This window comes from Pelophylax lessonae, assembly GCF_965119305.1.
Source record: "Pelophylax lessonae genome assembly, chromosome: 2".
Taxonomy (NCBI): Eukaryota; Metazoa; Chordata; class Amphibia; order Anura; family Ranidae; genus Pelophylax; species Pelophylax lessonae.
The window spans coordinates 542,656,504-542,680,752 of record NC_138769.1 but is presented as its reverse complement, the minus strand read 5'-3'; the positions used below and the strand labels follow the sequence as shown (position 1 = coordinate 542,680,752).

The window sequence follows — 24,249 nt, the reverse complement described above, 5'->3', positions numbered from 1 at the left end:
CCGAGAGTACTCAAGGAACTCAGTAAAGTTATATCGAGACCACTGTTCCTGATCTTTGCTGACAGTATTAGGACAGGAGATGTACCAGGGGATTGGAAGAAAGCTAACGTGATTCCAATATTCAAAAAGGGCCAGAGGCATATCCCGGGAAATTATAGGCCTGTCAGTTTGACATCAGTAGTATGTAAACTTCTGGAGGGGATGATAAGGGACTATATCGTAGAGTTTGCTAAGGACAACAACATCATCAGCAGTAATCAGCACGGGTTTACAAATGGGCGTTCTTGTCAAACCAATCTCCTTACATTCTACGAGGAGGTGAGCTGTGAGCTAGATAGGGGCAGACCAGTAGATGTGGTGTACTTAGATTTCGCTAAGGCGTTTGATACAGTTCCCCACAAGCGCTTAATTTATAAAATAAGGTCTGCAGGTATCGATAGCAGGGTTTGCTCTTGGATACGGAACTGGCTAAAAAGGCGGGTCCAAAGGGTAGTAATAAACAGCGCATACTCAGACTGGTCTGAGGTGGTAAGCGGGGTCCCCCAAGGCTCAGTCCTGGGACCAACCTTGTTCAATTTATTCATAAACAACATTGAGGTCGGGATCAGTAGTTCGATATCAGTTTTTGCAGATGACACAAAATTGGGCTGGGCAATAACTTCACAACATGAAGCAGATATCCTGCAGAATGACCTGGACAAAATAACAGAGTGGGCAACGACATGGCAAATGAGGTTTAACGTGGAGAAGTGTAAGGTTTTGCACTTGGGGACTAAAAACATAAAATCACAATACACGTTAGGAGGGGAGCCCTTGGGGGAATCAAAAATGGAGAAGGATCTGGGAGTATTGGTTGATGATAGATTAGGAAACAGCATGCAATGTCAAGCGGCAGCTTCCAAAGCCAACAGAATATTAGCATGCATAAAGAAAGGGATGCATTCCAGAGATAAGACTATAATCCTTCCACTTTATAAAACTCTGGTCCGACCGCATCTGGAGTATTCCGTCCAGTTCTGGTCGCCAGTCCTCAGGAGGGATGTGTTGGAGCTGGAGAGAGTCCAGAGAAGGGCAACTAAACTAATTAGGGGATTGGAGGACCTTGACTATGAAGAGCGTCTACAATCGCTCGATTTATTCTCCCTGGAGAAGAGACGTCTGAGGGGGGACATGATAGCAATTTATAAATATCTTAATGGGGATCCCAGCTTAGAAAAAAAGCTGTTCATTCGAAGGGATTGCATGAGGACTCGAGGGCATACAATGCGATTAGAGGAGAAGCGTTTTAACCTCAGGCAACGCGGGGGGTTCTTTACTGTTAGGGCAACAAGATTGTGGAATTCTCTACCACAAGAGGTGGTTTCTGCGGGTAGTATGGTGGCTTTCAAAAGACTCTTAGACTTACATCTCAAGGATCAGAACATTCAGGGGTATGGGAGATGATTACAGCCACACATGCCTACACAGGTTGAACTGGATGGACTATTGTCTTTATTCAACCTCACCTACTATGTAACTATGTAACTATGTAAGTTATTTTTAAATTATGGTTTAGATACACTTTAGGAATTCTCAGGCGATGTTTACACTATGAGGTGTAGACATTTATAGGATTCCGAACATGACTGTCATTTTTGTCATTTTATAATGGCAGATAATAAAATATCAAGAAGATATCATGATTGAAAGTGTCTGAAGCAAGAATTTTGCCTATAGTGAGCAAATTATCCGTTTCATCATCCCATACCACATATTAACTGACAAGAAGCATCTGACTGCTGGTCACTGCCAACAAGAGTAGTTCTTTCTTAAACAAATATACCTATGTAGTCTGTGTATATAAAGTCTGACCAGTTTAATATTTACACTTTATATCAACGGTGTCCAATCTGCAGCCCAAGACTGCTTTGAATGTGGCCCGGAACAAAATTGTAAACTTGCTTAAAAATGTTGATCTTTTGTTTGCAATTTTTTGTAAAAATGAATTTACTCCTACTGAGCAAATGTGGCTGAAGAAAAAATTGAGTGTCTTTTTACTGAATTTTTATAAGTTTTATCTTCTCAAAGAAAGATCTCCTACTCTTCACAATCACGCCTTATTCATGTCATCAGTTTTCGGCAGCACCTATATTCGTGAACAACTATTTTCAAGGATAAAGCACAGGAAGGGCAAAATTAAAACCAAAATATCTGATAAGCACTTTGGGAATTTATTGGGAATTGCTGTTACATCTATTGTCATCCATAAAGTCAATATCAAACTAGTTTTATGTTGCCCGCTTTTACTTTCATAATAATATATTACAAAAAAATGAAGTTTTATTGCTCGGGTACATTATCAATATTTGTGATTAACTTGTGATCTAGACGACTTTTTCTGCTCATCGGCTATCCTTAATGTTAGTTTATTTTATTTGTAACCCAAAACTATTCCTCTTCTTTCATTGTGGCAAAGGGCGGTCTAAAGGTTGCCCCCCCCCCTGCTTTATATAATTTTCAGCATGTTCCTACACATATTAAAGCAAGGTACAATAAGAATGCCTAATGTGTAGTAATGATTAAACAAAAATAAAAAAAAAAGCTTGGAGCAGCCAAATACATTTTTCACACAAGTCCAAGTGAAAAATACAAGCACCGCCAGACTGAAACATTTTATGTAATTTGATAATTTTGTATATGTTTCTGGAATTCTTATACTTAGAAAAAGCACAGGCACAAATATTTCTGATATTAATTGCTGAAATCAAAATAGATCATTTTTGAGAAATATCATGTCCCAGGGCACTTATTCTGCATAGTTGTGTCCATTTTCAAGAATAATGAAAATATTTAAACTACGTTTTGTAAAAGTAAGTGATTCAACAAAATCCATTTTACAGACAAGATGTTCCTAGTTTATACAGACTTTTTACGTGTTTTGTTTCCCCAAATTCCTCTCGTCAGTCTCATAAATAAGTGTATATAAAACTGAAAAATAAATTTACCATCCTTTTATAGATCATGACCAGCGAATTGATAACCCTGTGATATAACCTTTTATCCAGGGTGCCCTGCATTGGTTTATTTTTTATTTCAACTGAAACATTAATTTTCTTTTATAAATAACATCTGATGTATGTATCAGCAGTTAGGTCACCAATATAGAGGCCCATGCCTAACTAGGTTGTATCACTTGTCATAATTGAACAGTATAGATGTGCTCTTTCAGGAACTGAAGATGTCTGCAGAGATTTGCTGTCATGTTGGATTCTCTGTCTATGAGCATTTCCTTTCTCCTTACAAACCTGTTCATCTCACCTTTTGTGTACCACAGTAAAATGTCAAACGTGGAAGAGAGAATAGTTGGAATAGGTCAAGTTGTGCAGAGACAATGATGGACAAATCTCTCATCTTGAGATCTTATCAAAAAAGGCTTTGTGGTTAGCCTTGATGATATAGTCATGGCTGCTATGCAAAATTGTCTTAGCCAACTGTAGTCTAAAAAGGCCAGTACATCGTTTGAATGTGTGTGTGTGTGTGTGTGTGTGTGTATACACTGCTCAAAAAAAAATAAAGAAACACTTTGAAAACACATCAGATCTTAATAGGGAAAAATCTTATGCTGGATATCTATACTGCTATGGACTGGGTAATGTGTTAGGAATAAAAGTATGCCACATCATTTGATGGAAATGAAAATGATCAACCTACAGTGGGCTTAATTCAAAGACACCCCAAAAATTCAAGTGAAAAAAAATATGCAGCAGGCTAGTCCATTTTGCTGAAATTTCATTCCAGCAACTCAAAATTGCACTCAGTAATTTGTTTGGCGGTCACGTGCTTGTATGCATGCCTGACAATGTCGGGGCATGTCCCTAATGGGACGACAGATAGTGTCCGGGGGTATTTCTTTCCAGTTCTGAGCCTGGGCCTCACTGAGCTCCTGAACAGACTGAGGTGCAACCCAGCACTATTGGATGGACTGAAAAATAATGTCCCAGAGGTGTTCTTTTGGATTTAAGTCAGGCGAGCATGGGGGCCATTCAATGGTAGCAATTCCTTTATCCTCCAGGAGTTGACTATATTCCCTTGCTACATGAGGCTGGGCATTGTCATGAACCAGGAGAAACCCACTGTACCAGTCTAGGGTCTGACATTGGGTCCAAGGATTTCATCCTGATACTTAATTGTAGGGTGTTATTGTCTAGCCTGTAGAAGTCCTGTATGTCCCTCCGTGGATATGCCTCCCCAGACCATCACTGACCCACTACCAAACTGGTCATGCTGAACGATGTTACAGGCAGCATAATGTTTTTCGCAGCTTCTCCAGACCCTTTCACGTCTGTCACATGTGGTCAGGGTGAGCCTGCCCTCATCTGTGAAAAGCACAGGGCGCCAGTGGAGGACCTGCCAATTCTGGGGTTCAATGGTAATTGTCAATCAAGCTCCACAGTGCCGGGCAGTGAGCACAGGGCACACTAGAAGATGTCAGGCCCTCAGGCCACCCTCATGAAGTCTTCTGAAGTCTCATGAAGTTTCTGATTGTTTGGTCAGAGACATTCACACCCATGACATGCTGGAGGTCATTTTGTAGGGCTCTGGCAGTGCTTATCCTGTTCCTCCTTGCACAAAGGAGCGGATACCAGTCCTGCTGATGGGTTAAGGACCTTTTATGGCCCTGTCCAGCTCTCCTAGAGTAACTGCCTATCTCATGAAATCTCCTCCATGCCCTTGAGGCTGTGCTGGGAGACACAGCAAACCTCCTGGCAATGGCACGTATTAATGCGCCATCCTGGAGGAGTTGGACTGCCTGTGCAACCTCTATAGGGTCCAGGTATCGCATCATGCTACCAGTAGTGACACTGGCCTTAGCTTAATGCAAAACTAATGAAAAACAGTCAGAAAAGATGAATAGGGAAAAAAAAATGTCAGTGGCCTTCACCCGTAAAACCATTCCATTCCTGGTTTGGAGGTTATCTCATTGTGGCCAATCTAGTGCGCCTGTTGTTAATTTCATTAACACCAAAGCAGCTGAAACTGATAAACAACCCCCTCTGCTACTTAACTGACTAGATCAATATTCCAGGAGTTTAATTGACTTGATGCTATACTCTGATTATAAAATGTTCCTTTCATTTTTTGTGCAGTGTATATGTATGTGTACATATATATACAGTTGTGCTCATAAGTTTACATACACTGGCAGAATTTATGATTTCTTGGCCATTTTTCAGAGAATATGAATTATAGCACAGAAACTTTTTTTTCACTCATGGTTAGTGTTTGGCTGAAGCCATTTATTATCAATCATTTGTGTTTACTCTTTTTAAATCATAATGACAACAGAAACTACCCAAATGACCCTGATCAAAAGTTTACATACCCTGGTGATTTGGGCCTGCTAACATGCACACATGTTGACACAAAGGGGTTTGAATTGCTATTAAAGGTAACCATCCTCACCTGTGATCTGTTTGCTTGTAATTAGTGTGTGTGTATAAAAGGTCAATGAGTTTCTGGACCCCTGACAGACCCTTGCATCTTTCATCCAGTGCTGCACTGACGTCTCTGGATTCTGAGTCATGGGCAAAGCAATTGAATTGTCAAAGGATCTGCGGGAAAAGGTAGTTGAACTGTATACAACAGGAAAGGGATATAAGAGAGATATCCAAGGATTTGAGAATGCCAATCAGCAGTGTTCAAACTCTAATGAAGAAGTGGAAAATGAGGGGTTCTGTTGAAACCAAACCACGGTCAGGTAGACCAACTAAAATTTCGGCCACAACTGCCAGGAAAATAGTTTGGGATGCAAAGATAAACCCACAAATAACTTCAGGTGAAATACAGGACTCTCATGAAAACAAAATGAAAACATGTGGTGTGGCTGTTTCAAGATGCACAATAAGGAGGCTCTTGAAGAACGATGGTCGAGTCGCCAGAAGAAAGCCATTACTATGCAAATACAACAAATTATCACACTTACAATATGCCAAACAGCACAAAGACAAGCCTTAAACCTTCTGGCACTAAGTCATGTGGAGTGATGAGACCAGAATTTAGCTTTTTGGACACAATCATAAACGCTACATTTGGAGAGGAGTCAACAAGGACTATGATGAAAAAAAAAACATTCCTACTGTGAAATACGGAAATGGACTGGTGTTCTGTCTATCAAATGAGCCGTCCAGGAGGCAGGGCTGTGTGTGATGGCGAGCACCCGGTAATTCAAATGAAAGCTGTTACAGCAGTGCGATCCCCGCTCTGTGATTATCCGACCGCAAATGTACAGTTCTACAATCTATACACTCACTACTTACATTGTACAATTGAGTGTCATTGTTGTCACATGAAAAGATATAATAAAATATATACAAAAATGTGAGGGGTGTATTTACTTTTGCGAGATACTGTGTATGTATTTATGTATGTATAAATATATGTATATTTTTCTTTTTACTGTATATACACAGAAATTAAACATTGTTTTCACAAATGTACATAGGGAAGTTTCAAGTTCTTTGAACTATGCTGGTTTTCTTGCTTGAAATACAGCATTTTTACAAGTACCATTATAAGGTCAGGAGTGAACAGGAAGGGTAATAGTAATATTATTTTCCAAGATACAGTACGGCAATGCTATTTCTTTGTTTTTGTGGGAGTTCTTTCATGATTTCCAATAAAACATTACCTTGAATGGGCTTATTAAATAACTCTCTTCAATTTGAGCTAAGACATTTAACATGAACATTTAACTAGATTACATTGCTGTTTCCACATCAGAATTCCTCAGCCTTGTCTTGAGCAGCAGAACAGATTGAATATGTGCTGTTATAGCCAAGTATTTAAATTTACTTGTGCTTAATTAAAAATATGTATTAGTTGGCCTTTTCAGGTTGTTTAAGGTATGAGTTGTGCTAAAGGCAAATCTCAGATGGGAAAATTGGCTGTACTGATATCTGTAATCAATCTGTTTCTATTACTGTACCAAACTTTCCTGATTTATTAAAGCAGAGCCTCATCCAAAAGGGGAAGTTCAGCTTTAAGGCCTCCTCCCCCACTCCTTCTTAACAAATGGCACTTTTGGGACAGGTACCTGCTCCCACTTGTGCTTAGATCACCTAGGCAATCCAAGCAAAATTTCTCTCCCCAAGCCCCCCACCCTTCTTCCCTGCAGTCTGAGGTCCCAGAAGACTGTGGGACCATTCACAATGTGCAGTGGGCAGCCATTGCTGGGTGCTCACAGTTAAGATGCCTCCGTCGGGGACCGAAAACCGTTATAGCAAAGGGCTTGGGTGAACACAGCACTGTATCCTGAGACAGGTGAGTATCTGTATAGTAAAAGTCAGCAGCTACAGTTCTTGTATTTCACTGGAGCGCCTCTTTAAGTGTTTAAGTCGTAGTATATGTGGCGCAACAACCCATTTGCAGAATTCCACATTTCACTTCTATTAGTAAAGTCTAGGGGTGGGGTGCCTTGAAACTTACTTTTCAGTGTTGGAGATGTAATGTTGCAAGAACAACCATGTATGTCTTATATGACTTTCTAGATGAGATAATGAGATTTTGTTCTGTGTAGTCCAGCTGGCACATTAGAGTGGTTACAGGAGCATTTCTTGTGTCTCCCCAAGGTTTAGATGCTGCACATCAAAGGTTATTTGATGCTTACATGTTTTGAGGCAAACTATTGTTTTTGTTTTTTTTTCTTTTAGAGGTTATCTATAGACCAATTAATTTCCCAAACAAAAGTTGCAGGATTGATCTGATATTATTTCATCTTGGATAACATTTGATATATATAAGAAAAAAAAAAATAATTCATACATGAGTATATTATCTTGATTAATCACTGTGCTGTTTTTGCCACATACATTTAGAAAGTTATGATGGTATGAAAAAAGCAGTCCAATATACCCAATACAAAGAAGTTTCATATATATATATATATATATATATATATATATATATATATATATATATATAATATATATAATATATATATATATATATATATTAGAGTTGCTACTGAAGTTCTGACTTTAATCTCTTTGAATCTTTTGTGTCCTCTGTAATATCACACGAAGTGCGCCCGTCTTATAGAAAACATATGCCGATCTGTACCCATATCAGAGCAGCTCCCAGCGAACATGTGACCGATCGGCTCTCGCTCTCCTCTCTTCCCCTGCTGATGTCAGCAGCAGTGCTCGGGCCCGCCCACTGGAGCTGTCAGACAGGCAGAGAAGAGAGCCGAGGGATCAGCTGATTGCTGCAGGACGCTCTAAGATAGGTACAGATTAGCATATTTTTTTCTATAACACAGGCACAGGAGCACTTAGTGTTATATTACAGAGTGGATTACATTATTTTTATGGTAGTGGCTTAACCACTTTAAGAGTTCCCTTCACTGGAACTAAGGGGCCAACTCAACCCCTGAAAAACATCCCCACACCATAATCTCCCCTCTACTAAATGATTTGGACCAGTGCACAAAGCAAGGTGCATTAAGACATGAGCGAGTTTGGGATGGAGGAACTTGAATGGCCTGCACAAGGCCCTGACCTCAACCAGATAGAACACCATTGGGATATATTAGAGTGGAGACTAATTTAAGCCAACATCAGTGCCTGACCTCACAAATGCGCTTCTGGAGGAATGGTCAAACATTAACATAGACACGCTCTTAAACCTTGTGGACAGTCTTCCCAGAAGAGTTGAATCTGTTATAGCTGCAAAGGGTGGGCAAACTCCATTTTGAACCTACAAACTAAGACTGAGATGCCATTTAAGTTCATGTGCGTGTAAAGGCAGGTGTCCTAATACTTTTGACAATATAGTGTATATTAATGGTTATCATTGGAAAACATGGGGTACAACTTGTCATGCGGCTTTGATGTAAAAAGTTTGGGGTGTTACCAAAAATCAGGACTGGAGGTACTCCTATTTAAAAGCATAGTACGAAAGACAGCAGGACAATGTCTGGAATAATTCAGATCTTCTACTGAACTTTACCTGGGTGTGGAAAATTTCTTTCAGAATTGCTGTACTTTGTAAATGATTACTCCACACATGTATTGTTGTGGGAAAAGTTCTTCACTTGCTTCAAGAGTGTGTAGTTGTTTCTACTAGGACAGTCAAGACAGTTTTGTTTAGTCTGAATAGTAAGCTTTGCCTCCTTTTCTTACACATAGAATAGTAAATATCTTTATAGACAATTAGTTGCCAACTTGCCACTATTTATTGTGCTACATGAATGTCTCTTTGAATAAGATGCACTTTGTATACAAGCTTATCTTCGCAGACACAGTCGTTTTTTATTTCTTATTCTATGTGTACCATTGTCATTGACAAAACTGTTCAATGCCGTTTTTCATATCTTATCCGTATGCTTACAAATCCGTTATCAAGTGTTTGAGTGATCCATCATAATTTCCTCCATGAATCATGGCTACATCATTGTTTATCAGAAGAAGTGAGATGACTCGCACGATGAATAGTATAATGGCATGTCACATGAATTGATGGTATTGATGTTGCTGTAAGAACAAGCCTGAAACACCTTTTCTGTTCGTTTTATGTGTTAATTTTATTGCTTTTAAGTAAATGATACCAATCCAACCACCATCCAACCAAATCAATCAGTCTATTCTGACTGATGGCAAACTCTACTTAAATGCTTGCATGTAGTTACATTTATATTGCGAAGCTAGGAGACGGTACATATCTTTTTATTTGAGAAAGTTTTAGGCAAAAACATAATTTAGGGCTCATCTTCACGGTCCTTCGACCTACCTGATACTCCTCAGAGGGATTTAAAGTTGAACTCCAGGCAGATATAAAGGCAGAAATGACTGCAGCTTTGTAATTAATAATACATCATTAAAGCAGGACTAACGTTTTTAAAATGAACCCCTAGGTGCCAACTGCGCGCAAATATGCGGCCTCTCCGCGGATGGGCCCTGGCACCGAGGGGCCACATATTTGTGTGCATTAGCACCAACAGAGCTGTGCCCAGAGTGCGCCTCCTGCGTGCTTCTGGCACAGTGACGGGAGACTCACGAAAAGCTTTTCACAATCGGGAGCTTTTTGATCACGTGACAGCTAATAAAGGCAGTCACAAGCCCGCCTTCTAGAATACCAAACCCCTCAAAGGGCCAGCTAGAGAAGGTAGGCTCTTTGCTGCAAAACAGACATGTATTGTCTTTTCTGCAATAAAATAAACCTTCCTGCCTGCTTGAGGTCTTCTGTAGAATGCGCAGTCCAATTTACATTCCCATCCGTGCCTGAATGATTGAGCTGCTTTGCATAGCAGGAGTGATGTGATCATACATCGGCCAATCAAGATGGCTGAAGACTGGCACCCAGAAGAAGCCAGGGAGAGGATGAAAGCAAGGAACTTTGCAGGCATCAGACTGTTGATACAGAGGTAAGTTTCTTGCTCGGAAATGAAAGAATACATTACAATACAATACAATACCACACTTCCGAAGTTGTATTCTGTCATACGTGAATTTTTGTAACTTTAGTACCGTATTGGTTTTTGATATCAGACTAGCATGCAAAAAAAAAAGATAAATTCGATCAATATATTTTCATTGTGTGTATGAGGCTTATTGTTCAGGCTGTACAAGCGGGGTAAGGGAAGGGGAGGGGTAGAAGCAGCAAAAGGAGCCAGTCAGAGGTGCTGCTGTGCTAGAAGCATGCTGATAAGAGTTAGAAGTAGGGTAACTGCTCTCCTCTCACTGTCCAGAACCCGGGGGAGATGGGTTGGGGACCTGTAATGACAAAGTAAAACTGCTGCTGAGAAAGATCAGGGCTCTTTTCTGTGGCAAAGCTGAGTAAATCTCAAGACTGGATGGATACAATGCAAATAATTTGTATTCAATATAAATTTGTAGCTTTTTGCTTGAAAATAAATTGCATTGCAATAAATTACTGTACATCCAATTCTATATACTTATGAGCTGAATCATGTTGATTAAATAATTAAAAAATGTCAAAAAGTCAGCGCCACACACTGAAAGGAGCCGCAAGTAGAGATAAGTATGTATACTCTCCCTTAAACTTTAAAAAAAAAATATAGCAGCGCTCTAAATACCATAAAATATACATGAATGAACTATTCTAAAATGTGAAATTCAGTAATATAAAGGATCAAAACCGTGATCACACTGTGCACTCTTTGGCTGGATGTCAAATTCATCAGATCAGCGAAATATAATAAGTGAATAAATAGTCCAAATAAAAAGTTCATCAAATAAATATCCAAGTGATAATTCTTCTGTGTTCTAGTATGGCTGTATTGCACACTCACCAGGAAGACAGGCTGCTCACGTAAAGGAGATGTACAGCCAAAGCTCCCCCATTTATACTTGCCTCACAGAAGTCAGTCCAGGTACTGCGTCATCGCGACCACTGAGTCGGGATCCGCCAGGTGCCTGGACCAACACGTGGCTCAGGCTTTCAGTGAGCCGCAGAGAGCCTAAACCAGCCACTCCCCACCCCACAGCCCAGCGCTCCAGTGAGCGAGGAGGGGGCGGAGTGGAGAGCTGCTCACTGACAGCAGCTCTCTGATTGTGGAGCTGTCAGAACCGAGTGATCCGCGGTGTTTGATCACTGGGGGACAGATGCAGCATCAGACCGATGCTGCACCCACCTAGGTATGTATAAATAGGACGAAAAAAAACAAACACCATACTTCTCTTTTAAGTGCAGCAAAAACGCATATAAGCTGTTAATATTGAAGACTACTTCTGACGATGCAAACGAGTCGTATGAATTCTTTAGGAGCTGGAACTCAGGAGAAAAACGTAACGGAATCGCGACCCCACAATGCACTTATGTGCTTCTGTCAGAATACTGCTTCCTTCAGTCTTGAACATCGATATCAGATATCCTAGCCGCCCCCATTCAAAACTAGCCGAGAATAGCTTGTATGAGATCTGGAACATTTATTGAACAGACTCACACCGAATATATACCCCATCAGGTCAGGTGCCTGATTGCATTATCATATGCAGATCAAATTGTGTACAGAAATAAAATAAAATATCTAAGGAACAACCAACACAAACAGTATTCTACTTTCCCACTAGCAATTAATAGATGACAGTGATTTAATTAACTTGAGTTAATTAACTAGCAGACTTGCCATCATTGAGCTCATGAAGTACAATAAACAGTATTAGAAGTGTAAACACATCCCCACAGTAGACAATAGGTGAGTTAATCACAACAATCAACAATGTGTGGAAGACAGGTGGTTGAGCTGATATTAGCATCTGCCATGAATCTGACTTTGCAGGGCAGTCTCCTATTGGCAATAGGCAGCTAGGCCTTTACCATGGCCTAGATTCCCTGAGTCTGTGTGTCTTGGGGAGATGTGGACTTGAATCCAAAGTAACATTACTCCAAGGGTCCCCCCAGCATACATGTAATGTACACTCACCACCTTTTAACTGCCAAATCAATGTGCAGCAAAAATAGCTTCTATGGTGGTAGAAATTGAAGCTGATGTATGCATAATGTGATCACTGTTTTGATTATTTATATTGCTGAATTCCACATTTTATTTTATTTCATACACATATATTTTATGCTATTTAGAGCACTGCAATTTATATAATTAAATAATTTAGAGACCGTGTTGGATTGACTTTTCTTATAGATACACTAAGCTTTGTATTTTTTCTGTACAAAAAGACCACTAATATGAAAAATGTTGCATTTCTTGAACTATATGTTGTTAATACATATATTGTATTAGTATTTAGTTCCTGGCTCCCTTAATTTCTCTTTCCTATTATTTTTATATTTCTCCACATTTAGGCCCTTTATCGGTGGGCTTTGAGCTTGTATCTATGGCCAAACGCAGCTTGCTTTTTACCTCTGTTGGCGATGCTTCTAAGATCTTTCAGACATCATGTTAGGCACATGTGACTAAACTGCCTTTGAACTTTTAGTATTCCCACAAACTTGTATAGGAAGAGAAACCTCTGTGACGCGAACAAAAGCCCCTCAGCACAGGCCCATACATGCAGACTAAGCTGACCAACAACAGTGACAGGTGTTTGGACAAACTGTAGAGCCTGAGGGGCACTTAAAGTGGTTGTAAAGTCAGAAGGTTTTTTTTTATCCTAATGCATTCAATGCATTAAGATAAAAAGCCTTCTGTATGCAGCAACCCCCCTAATACTTACCAGAGCTCCATCGAGATCAGCGATATTGTAGGAGTGTCTCGACTGCCCGGGACTCCCCTCCTCATTGGCTGAGACAGCAGCATGGTGCCATTGGCTCCTGCTGCTGTCAATCAAAATCAGTCAGCAAATCAGGAAAGAAAGGGACTGGGTGAGGCCGCGGCTCCGTGTCTAAATGGACACAGGAAGCTGTGGCGCAGCCCGGGTGCCCCCATAGCAAGCTGCTTGCTGTGGGGGCATTCAACAGGAGGGAGGGTCTAGGAGCACAGAAGAGGGACCTAAGAGGTTGCGCTGTGCAAAAGCAATTCACAGAGCACTTAAGTATAACATGTTTGTTATTTTTAACTTTAAAAAAACGAGACTTTACAATCACTTTAAGCTCTACCAGTATTATTATTAATGTTTAAACCATGTGAATTAAAGGTGACCCATGTAAGCACCCTGGCAAATTGATCATTTTCAAACAAAACATCGTTTATAAAAGTTCGCCTCTATGGTCTATGATAAGACTATTTTCTGCTTTGATTTTTGTCCCAGCATATATGAAAGTGGACTGTGGATTCACATCAACTGCAATGCAGGATTTGTGAAGCATTTTTCACCCCATTCATAGAGCAGGACACCCCAAGAGCATATTTATTTGTCTAACAAGGAGTCATGTCTGCCTTTATTGGCCTTGAACATATACCGATTTTGAAGTTATAAAATTCACGATGCTTCAATTTTCAAAAATCATCAACTAAATTCCATGGGCACCTTTAAGGGGTAATCTACCAATATGGGGTAGAAGTTGGTCCATTGGATCACCCACCAACAGCTTATCTTTTACAGGGCCTCTGGTGATGGTAGTGCACAGCTGCAATCCATAAATCTTAAATGGCTAGAAGAAACAAATCTATCTACAGCTCAATCTAAGGGTCCTTTCACATGGGCGCAACCGCCAACAGATTCCATTCTGCTCAGCGGGGGATCGATCCGCTGATCCCCGCTAAGCAGACGGATGACAGCTCCGTCTCCGCTCTGTGTGCAGAGATGGAGCTGTCAGATCCCCGCTGTTCTCTATGGGGAGATCGGATAAGAACGGACCGCCTGTCCATTCTCATCCGATCCACCAGATGGATGGAAAATAGGGTTTCCATCCATCCGGATTTTACGGACAGGATCCGATAGCAGCAGATGTCAGCTGACATGTAACCGCTGACATCTGCTGCCCCATAGGGATGCATGGAGCATCCGATCAGGTCCGCCTGAAAAACTGACAGGTGGATAGGATCGAATCGCTCCTGTGAAAGGACCTTAATGCCTCGTACACACGATCAGAGAATCGGACTACTTATTGTTCGCATTTTGTTATGATACTAGTATCGAATTCAACAATGCATACTAAACGTATGATTTTTTTTTTTCCGTACGATTCTGGAAAAGCTTCCTGGTTGCGTAGCTACAGTGCCTTGTGAAAGTATTTGGCCCCCTTGAACTTTGCAACCTTTTGCCACATTTCAGGCTTCAAACATAAAGATATAAAACTGTATTTTTTGTGAAGAATCAACAACAAGTGGGATACAATCAGTGGAATGAAATTTATTGGATATTTCAAACTTTGTTAACAAATAAAAAACTGAAAAATTGGGCATGCAAAATGATTCAGCCCCTTTACTTTCAGTGCAGCAAACTCCCTCCAGAAGTTCAGTGAGGATCTCTGAATTATCCAATGTTGACCTAAATGACTAATGATGATAAATAGAATCCACCTGTGTGTAATCAAGTCTCTGTATAAATGCACCTGCACCGTGATAGTCTCAGAGGTCCGTTTAACCACTTAAGCCCCGGAGGATTTGGCTGCTAAACGACCAGAGGGCATTTTGCGATTCGGCACTGCGTGACTTTAACGGACAATTGCGCGGTCGTGCGACGCTGTACCGAAACGAATTTGGCGTCCTTTTTTTCCCACAAACAGAGCTTTCTTTTGGTGGTATTTGATCACCTGTGCGATTTTTTGATCACGCGCTATAAACAAAAAAAGAGCGTAAATTTTGCAAAAATAGCAATATTTTTCCCTTTTTTTTATATGAAATTCCCCCAAAAAAAAATGTAAAAATCAAAATTTTTTAATATTTTCGGCCAATTTGTTTTATGCTACCTATGTTTGGTAAAAAAAATCGCAAAAAGCGTATTTTGATTGGTTTGCGCAAAAGTTATTGCGTTTACTAACAAAGGGAAAGATTTTTGTCATTTTTGTTGTTTTTTTTTTTAACGCGTAATGGCGGCGATCTGCGATTTTTTTTGCGGTACTGCGACATTGCGGCGGACAGATCGGACCCTTGACTGACATTTTTGACACTTTTGGGGTTACCAGTGACATTTCTACAGTAATCAGTGCTATACATATGCACTGTTACTGTAAAAATGCACTGGTAGTGAAGGGGTTAACTTTATTTGAGAGGGAGGGGCTGTGTGTGTCCCTAGGGGCGTGATTCTAACTGTGATTGGCTGTGGCTTCAACTGTATGAGGAGTGATCAATGGATCTACATAGTAGATCCATGTGATCAGCTCTCATACAGAGAGGAGAATGACAGGCAGCTTGTTTACACAAGCTGCCTGACTATCTCCCTCTCCCCCGCCGATCGCAGAGTGGCCGGCGGCGATCGGGTCCGCCGGTCACGCGCGCGGGGGGGTCCGTGACCACGCGGGAGCGGGAGCGCGCCTCCGGCGGCGCGCGCTCGCTCCCTAAACCCTCACAGGCGAGCGACGTAGACCTACGTCACTTTGCCTGTGAGGGGCTGACCGCCCACGTAGATAGTCGTGCGGCGGTCGGCAAGTGGTTAAAGCGTAGAGAGCATCATGAAGAACAAGGAACACGCCAGGCAGGTCCGAGATACTGTTGTGGAGAAGTTTAAAGCCGGATTTGGATGCAAAAAGATTTCCCAAGCTTTAAACATCCCAAGGAGCGCTGTGCAAGCGATAATATTGAAATGGAAGGAGTATCAGACCACTGCAAATCTACGAAGACCTGGCCGTCCCTCTAAACTTTTAGCTCATACAAGGAGAAGACTGATCAGAGATGCAGCCAAGAGGCCCATGATCACTCTGGATGAACTACAGAGATCTACAGCTGAGGTGGGAGACTCTGTCCATAGGACAACAATCAGTCGTATACTGCACAAATCTGGCCTTTATGGAAGAGTGGCAAGAAGAAAGCCATTTCTTAAAGATATCCATAAAAAGTGTTGTTTAAAGTTTGCCACAAGCCACCTGGGAGACACACCAAACATGTGGAAGAAGGTGCTCTGGTCAGATGAATCCAAAATCGAACTTTTTGGCAACAATGCAAAACGTTATGTTTGGCGTAAAAGCAACACAGCTTATCACGCTGAACACACCATCCCCACTGTCAAACATGGTGGTGGCAGCATCATGGTTTGGGCCTGCTTTTCTTCAGCAGGGACAGGGAAGATGGATAAAATTGATGGGAAGATGGATGGAGCCAAATAGAGGACCATTCTGGAAGAAAACCTGATGGAGTCTGCAAAAGACCTGAGACTGGGACGGAGATTGGTCTTCCAACAAGACAATGATCCAAAACATAAAGCAAAATCTACAATGGAATGGTTTACAAATAAACATATCCAGGTGTTAGAATGGCCAAGTCAAAGTCCAGACCTGAATCCAATCGAGAATCTGTGGAAAGAACTGAAAACTGCTGTTCACAAACGCTCTCCATCCAACCTCACTGAGCTCGAGCTGTTTTGCAAGGAGGAATGGGCAAAAATTTCAGTCTCTCTCGGTGTGCAAAACTGATAGACATACCCCAAGTGACTTACAGCTGTAATGGCAGCAAAAGGTGGCGCTACAAAGTATTAACTTAAGGGGGCTGAATAATTTTGCACGTCCAATTTTTCAGTTTTTTATTTGTTAAAAAAGTTTGAAATATCCAATAATTTTCGTTCCACTTCATGATTGTGTCCCACTTGTTGTTGTTTCTTCACAAAAAATTACAGTTTTATATCTTTATGTTTGAAGCCTAAAATGTGGCAAAAGGTCGCAAAGTTCAAGGGGGCCGAATACTTTTGCAAGGCACTGTATGTATCAGATAGTGCAAAACAAAAACCATGGCAGCCGGGCCTTTTCTGGGTTATTTTTAGTGTTTCTGATCATGTGTGGTCTTTATCAATTTTTAGCGGACGCATACTGCACTGATTAAACGATTGTCGTTGGCTAGGCTAACATACGACAAAAGTTTTCGTGTTTGTTCCTTCGGATTTTGTTGAATTAAATATCGTGATGGGCTGTCGAAAGCTGTGTACTAATGATTAGATTATCATGCAATCAATTCGAAAACTATTTTTTTCATATGATTGTTTGATCGTGTGTACGAGGCATAAGCATGTGTGTATGTAAATGCAGTCTGCGGTCGTAGAAAAACAAAAAACAAAAGACGTGTCTAAAGAATGTGTTTGTTGTAGTGACTATAAAAGAAAGCTTAGCAATAGTAGCCAGAGCGAACGCATATATATGCAGCACGTGATATAGCCAAGCACAGCTATTTGCATCAAGACATCAATATGTGGAAATTGTGTTTCACTGGGGATGCACGTCTTGTTGTAAAATATGTCTCTTAGCATTTATCCAGGCTTGAGAACTAAATGTATTGAGTGTTGTGGAGTGGAATGCATCTTACCTCCGGATAATAATTTTCACCATGATTAGAGGTGTATAGCTTTGTCTCTTCATGTTTGTGTATCACAGGCTCAGGACGGAATACACTTTCAGAACAAGCCTATTTCTTTCTCTTTCCTTCAGTATTGATTTGAAACCGTTGCATGTCGAGCAACACACGTAACAGTATCTTGCAATTCCTATTTGTATGCCAATTAGGCTTTTGTAATTTAAATGTTGCCTTTCCTACTGATATGGAAGCTTTCCCTGGTTAGCTGGGATATTCTCATCCGGCATTAGTGCTGTAATATAATGATTTATTAAGGCAAGGGAAGAAATATTGATCTCCCTAATAGCTTCAACCCTGGAATATAACGCTTTACATTTTACTTAGCTTAAAGGGCCACATGTTTTATCTGCCTTTTTGTATGCAACTGACAATGAATATTTACATTCTGAGGAAGGATTAGTGTTCTTGGCAGTGCTGGAGGTAAGACATACACTAATTTAATAGGTACAGAGCTTTCATCATAGCCTGACTGTTAAATGAGTATTTTCCATTGTAATACCTTCATGATAATGCTGTCAGTTGTAGCCTTCCTGGAAAAGAATCAGTCTCCTTGTCACTGAGCCGCCTGTTGCAATGCAGTATGCACAGTATTTCTCATTTACTTTTCATCTTTTTTCTTATTTCATCCACTCTTTCACAAGTTTATGTCTAAATGTTATTTATTTTTCAGTCTTAATTTTGGGATTAGGTTTGCTAATTTGAAAAAAGAAATGCTTTTTGTGTGTTTTAAAACAAAAAAATGTTAATGCTTATACGTGTTGGGTTTCTCTTTTTTTTTTATGCAGAATTTATGTAGAGTAGCTGAAATCCGAACAGTCTGTTAACTTAATTGTCTGTCTCCTCTGCATTTTACTGCATTAAAATACATTTCAAGTACAAATCATATTCACTGCCAGAGAGCTAGTTCACCACCATATATTCAGCTCACCGTTTTTTTCTAAACAAGACATTTTTGTGCATTAACGTGTTAAGCAGACTCATTCTGTTAATTGGTAAACACAAGAAAATGCGTGTCCTGTTTTTGTGCATTTATAGCTCATCTGCATCATGGAAAACTTCTGTTCTTTCACCACTTTTTATTGCGCATCAACAAGAATATATGTTAAAAATGCACAAAAAATAAATAAAAGAAAATCCATATATTATGATCACTAATACACAGCTAAGATGGTACTTGGTGCTTTCTACAGCTGAGTAGGAACCTAGTTTACATACATTTTTTTTTTTTATAGTTTTTTTAAAGGATAAGTTCACCTTAAAAAAGCAGCAGCTGGTGTTCTGGTTCTGTTGAGTTTTTTAAAATGTTTTTGCAAACTGAGAAGCTCAATTGTCCTGTCTAATTTGTGTTTCTTCTTCTTGAAAACCAATACAAATTATTGAAACTAAAATGTTTTTGCCTAGTATCAGCATGGACACAAACAGTACTTGTGCTGAAATGTAAAAAAGTGTATTAAATCCTAAAGATTATAAGAACTCTAGACCAGTTTTTCTAAAAATATTTACATTGCTTAAAGAGGAGCTTCACTCTCCCAATAAAAATGTCATTGGCTTTTTCCCACTTTGGGGCTTTGTGCTTACAAGGCCAGCCAATCCAGTTTTGCCTTCTTCTCTGGCACTACTGGCCTACACCAGGTGCTGCTGTGTATGTTACATATTCTATGAATGGAGGAAAATAATGCATATCTCATAAGACACAAAATCCCTCCATTCATAGAACAGTATATAAAAAAACAAGATGCCACATCTCTGGTTGTACCACTGTTTACATATTGTTTTATGAATAGGGAAGTAAAGCCCCCTGGGATATGTCACATGGAACTCGCACGATTTCAAGCCGGCATTTTAGTCAGACTTCGGTGGCAGTTTCATAGACATCTGTGAGGGTTCCTGCACAGATGTCTATTGAAATCGCCCCCCGAAGTCGCCAAAAGTAGTACAGAAACAATTTTTAGGAATCAGTGCGGTGCCACAAAGTCGGCGTTGCACTGATTCGGACAGTGCAATTTTCGGCAGTTGGAGATTTGACATGTCAAATCGCATGTCAAATCAGACCAATGTGAACATGGGCTAAAATAAAAATTTCTTTTGATGGAAATGCGTTATGATGAGTGTACTCACGTTGACTTGTATTGCAGAGAGTTCTACATCTAAAGCAGGACATAGATGGGGCAAATTTGGCTGAATTCCTCCTTCAACACAGTCAGTGTTGATGAGGAAATCCCTCACATGGAGCTATTGTGTTCTACCGACATGCTGGTTTTACCCAAGTTGATCGTTGGATCGACTTGGGTGTAATCAGGTTGCCCAATGGTTTGAATCTCAACCGGTCCCTGCTGAACCTACTGAGATTAAAACCATCTATGGCCAGCATAACTCTGCATATATATTCGGACTCCCTGCACAACCGCTGTAATAGTAAAGTGGAGATAATGAAAATAGAGATTGTTAGTACAATTCTCCATTTGACTGCATACCTATTCCAATGACTTCAGATGGGCATTTCTTAAGTCTCACGAAAAAAATATTCTAATAGAATAATCAAGCGTTCAATGCAAGGCTAACTGTGTTCTATGATTATTCTTTGCCTTCTTTTGAGATTCTTTTTTCTAACATTAGTATTTTTTTTTTGTGTAACAGGATAAGTAAAGATTTGGAATATGAAGACGAACTTAGGAAACAGGTACTGTGCTTATATTTCCAACAAGCATCTGTATATTATTGTTTTGCACTTACTGCTAGGAGATACAAAGCTTGTTACTCCCATTGAGGGAGGATAATATACACTGCACATTTCAGCAAATCATTGCCCAGTGGATTTTCTGGGGCCCGCTGTGAAGAATTAGGCTTTGCTATTTGTTTCACCTTGACAGAATGTCTAGTGCTGTTTGCAGAAAAAAGATAAATATCATTTTTTTTCCATTTCACTGTTTTGTTTACGCTTCAAAATTAAAGTATGGAGAGTTCTCCAGAGCTGTAATCATTTTAAGGTTTCTTGCAAACCTATCTCCCCTGGGATTAGTGAGCCCAGGGAAGGTCACGTGATTTTCTGTTTCTTTTTCCTATAGAAATTGCATTACAAGGCACAATATTAAATTGTTTTCATCGTCATTTTTAATGTATTCAGTGCTTTTATCAAAATGTTTTCACAGGAGTCTATTTTCAGTTTTGCTCCAGTACATTCTTGCAAGCACTCTGTAAATGTCGCATTATTTAAAAGAAAAATGCTGACTTACATGTAGAAACCTGTAGCATTATTAAATTCACTGTGTTTTTCCACTTGTGGGCCTTTAGAGTTTTCTTTTTTTTTATAATTTTGTTGAGGTTATTGTTCCATGTGGTTTTATGGAGGAATACATATTGTGTAGTTTTGACTGGATTAAAACATTATAGGTGCGGGTGTATATACATTTTTATGTAAATATTTGATGTGCCTATTAGCACAAGGAGGCTGTAGTAACGTGAGCTCATGATTATTCAGCAAGTCAGCATCATATAGAGTTGTAAAGCTGTTGAGATAAGATGCCTCTATGATTCACAAGTGCCCAGGGTGTTAACTGGCCATATTGTCATGGCATTAGGCCAGTCTGCAAATCCGAAACGGTTCATTTTACTGAGACACATATAAGTGGTGCTGCAGCTCATAGAAGCCATTTATCTTATAAAATGAAAGCAATAACTCAGTTGGATGCCAGGGCCACGAATCCTTGTGGTTTTTAATAGAGTCCCACTAAGTTTAGTTCATAGATTCTGCAAGAGATATTGGTACTATGACTCACCTATGCAATTTCTATGATTAGTAGCAGTCCATCCTTCCATATCTTATGATGCACTAACAGAAGCTTTGTTAAAGTCCAACTACTGGCTATGTATATAGGGAAGCTCTATAGGAAAGGGAAGAAACTAAAAGGGAGCTCTGACTGCAATACTCCCCTTCTATCCAGGGCTTTCCCACTCAGCACCTCCTCTTTGCCATAAAGTGTCCTTTGTCCTGAGCACAGTTCCCTGAACTTACAATTTATTGGTACAAAAAGTAGTGGTGGTGATGTCATCACGTCTGCCCCCTTGTTTGCATCATCCAGGATTTCCCACCAGGTGAAGACCGAAAAGTCCCCAGCGCATCATACTGCTACCAGGGCTCTTAAAGTGGGAGTAAACGCCCATGTATAATTTTTACCTTTAGGTAACCCTAAAACAATGCTTTACCTATAGAAAATATAGTAAATATCTTCTAAACGTTTAGGCGATATTTACTTTAGATGCAGCCCGTGATGTCACCTATGCATTAGCTCAGATACCGTTTCTTTAGAGCCGTGCCGCAAACAGTGACTCCATCCCACATGTGCGGGAGTGGCATTATCGCCTGCTTGGCCATTCATATCTCCAAAGCCCACAAACCTGGATAGAAGAGTGGGTGAAGATGGAAGCGCCTTCAGCGGTGACTGGAGGGCTTTATATTTAGGTAAATCTGTCATAATGTGCTAGTATTCCGTGCATATTCACACATTATATATGATCTTCATTGCCCGGGCCCAATTTTTTTTTTTATGTGGTTTACTACCGCTTTAGGAAGGGGTTGTTTGGGCAGGAACATAGAGTTCAGAGGTAGGCTTTAAACCCTACCAGTAAAGCCCCGTACACCCAGCCTGAATCCCAGGCAACATCAGCTGGTTCAATAATAAACAGCTGACATTCAGCCTCTGTGTATGGCAGCCTGTCCCAGGCTTAAGGCAGACTGCACTCCCAAACTATCCCTGAAATTGGCACAAAAGCCTTATTGTTTTAGAGGTAACTTGTGCATGTAGCATTTGCCCTTTTTTCCAAACACTGAACTGACATTGCAACCTGTAGGGCTCATTGACACAGATTTTTTTTTCTTCTGTATATTAGATGCAGCTGCAATCAGAGGTGGTTTCTAGACAGGTGTGGATGCTCAGTCTGTACAAAGCAATGACAGGGTGACATAAGTGGAAGTTGACCACCGCTATTCACATGTATCCACACTTCAAGTGGTTATCTGAAGCTAGGAAAAGATGACTGTCTCTGGATGCAGATGGCTTGCATCCAGAGACAATCTTTTGTCCCTAGTCACCGGTAACCACTATATATGTGGATACATGCAAACAGCGACAGACCGCTGCAGCTCCTCTTGCTTTGTACAGACTTATTGATTCCTTGATGCCCAGACCACATTTACAGCATCGCCGTGTGTTGGTTAACTCAACAATAACTTGCATATCTAAATAATTTTTATATATTTTGTAATCACTTTCCGCCTGGCCCAGTACCCTTTACCTGGGCTCATGCACGTGGGGAGGCGGTAAGGATTGCTTGGTCATGTAACCACTGTCATTGGCTGTCACAGTTGTCACATGATCGGGAGCCTGTCCCGCCAGTTTCCTAACATTAATACAGACCAAAATCTGACTTTGACAGCTCAGTCTCTGTGCTAGGTCCACGCAGTGAGCACACTCTCAGCAGAGAAATCTCTGCTGCCCATAGGTGCCAGTGTGTGGCGTGTGGGCATTAAAGCCCACCCTCTTTGCCGCCGCACTTATGTGTTACGTGGGCGGCAAGAGGTCAGGAACATATAGGGCATTTGTTGGTACATCGTTTTACTAAGAAATTGCATTTTTTAAATATTAGGGTGACAAATGTGAAGAAATATATATATTTTTTTAAAAAGTAATTTTTTTTAATTTTTTCTTTTTTATACCGTTATTGTATCTGCCAATTACAGTATTAACCATTGAACTTGCTATTGATAGTTGTTACCAGAACCTGTGTCCTGATTGGAAGGTATTTCATCTGGATGTATTTTAGCAGCAACTGAAACATTTTGAGATTTCCCCTTGCATTGGTCATGAAGATAAATAGTGTTTGTAGATTTCCTCAGCAAGGACACAGACGCCAATAAAAACCTGATCAAGGTCTAACACTTCCCCACCCTATCAAAACAAAAAAAATGTCTGGAGTTAGTTATAACCTGTACAATAATCTTTGTAAACTGATTTTATTAACTATTATGACATGTTGGCAGGTGTAAAAGGGGAGAGTACAAAAAGAGTACCTAGAAAGCTTTAATACTTTTGGTAGATAATTATATAGTATTGAACAATGTTTAACAATGTTTTTTACAAGGGTTATTAGAGGATAAAGATAAAATAGGAAATAAATTGAATTCTTCAAACTAGCTACCTGTGGAGTTCTCTTTTCAAAGACATGAGCTATCAGTAACATAAAATGTGTCATCAGGTATCTACGTTGTGAAAATTAGTCATTCTCAATTGATAGTTTTAAAGTGCTCTTGCTGTTATTACAGTATGTGCCATCTTTAATTGGGTTCTGTTATGCTC

The 24,249-nt window shown here is 40.1% G+C and overlaps 1 long non-coding RNA gene across 1 annotated transcript in view; it reads left to right on the top strand.

Annotated features, from left to right (window-relative positions):
* The window catches only part of LOC309546575, a 382,448-nt gene extending 361,885 nt beyond the window's left edge, over positions 1–20,563 (top strand). The window contains exon 3 of the long non-coding RNA XR_014224939.1: positions 20,534–20,563. This is a non-coding gene — a long non-coding RNA (uncharacterized lncRNA). The remainder of the gene's footprint in view (positions 1–20,533) is intronic.
* Positions 20,564–24,249: the final 3,686 nt, after the last annotated feature.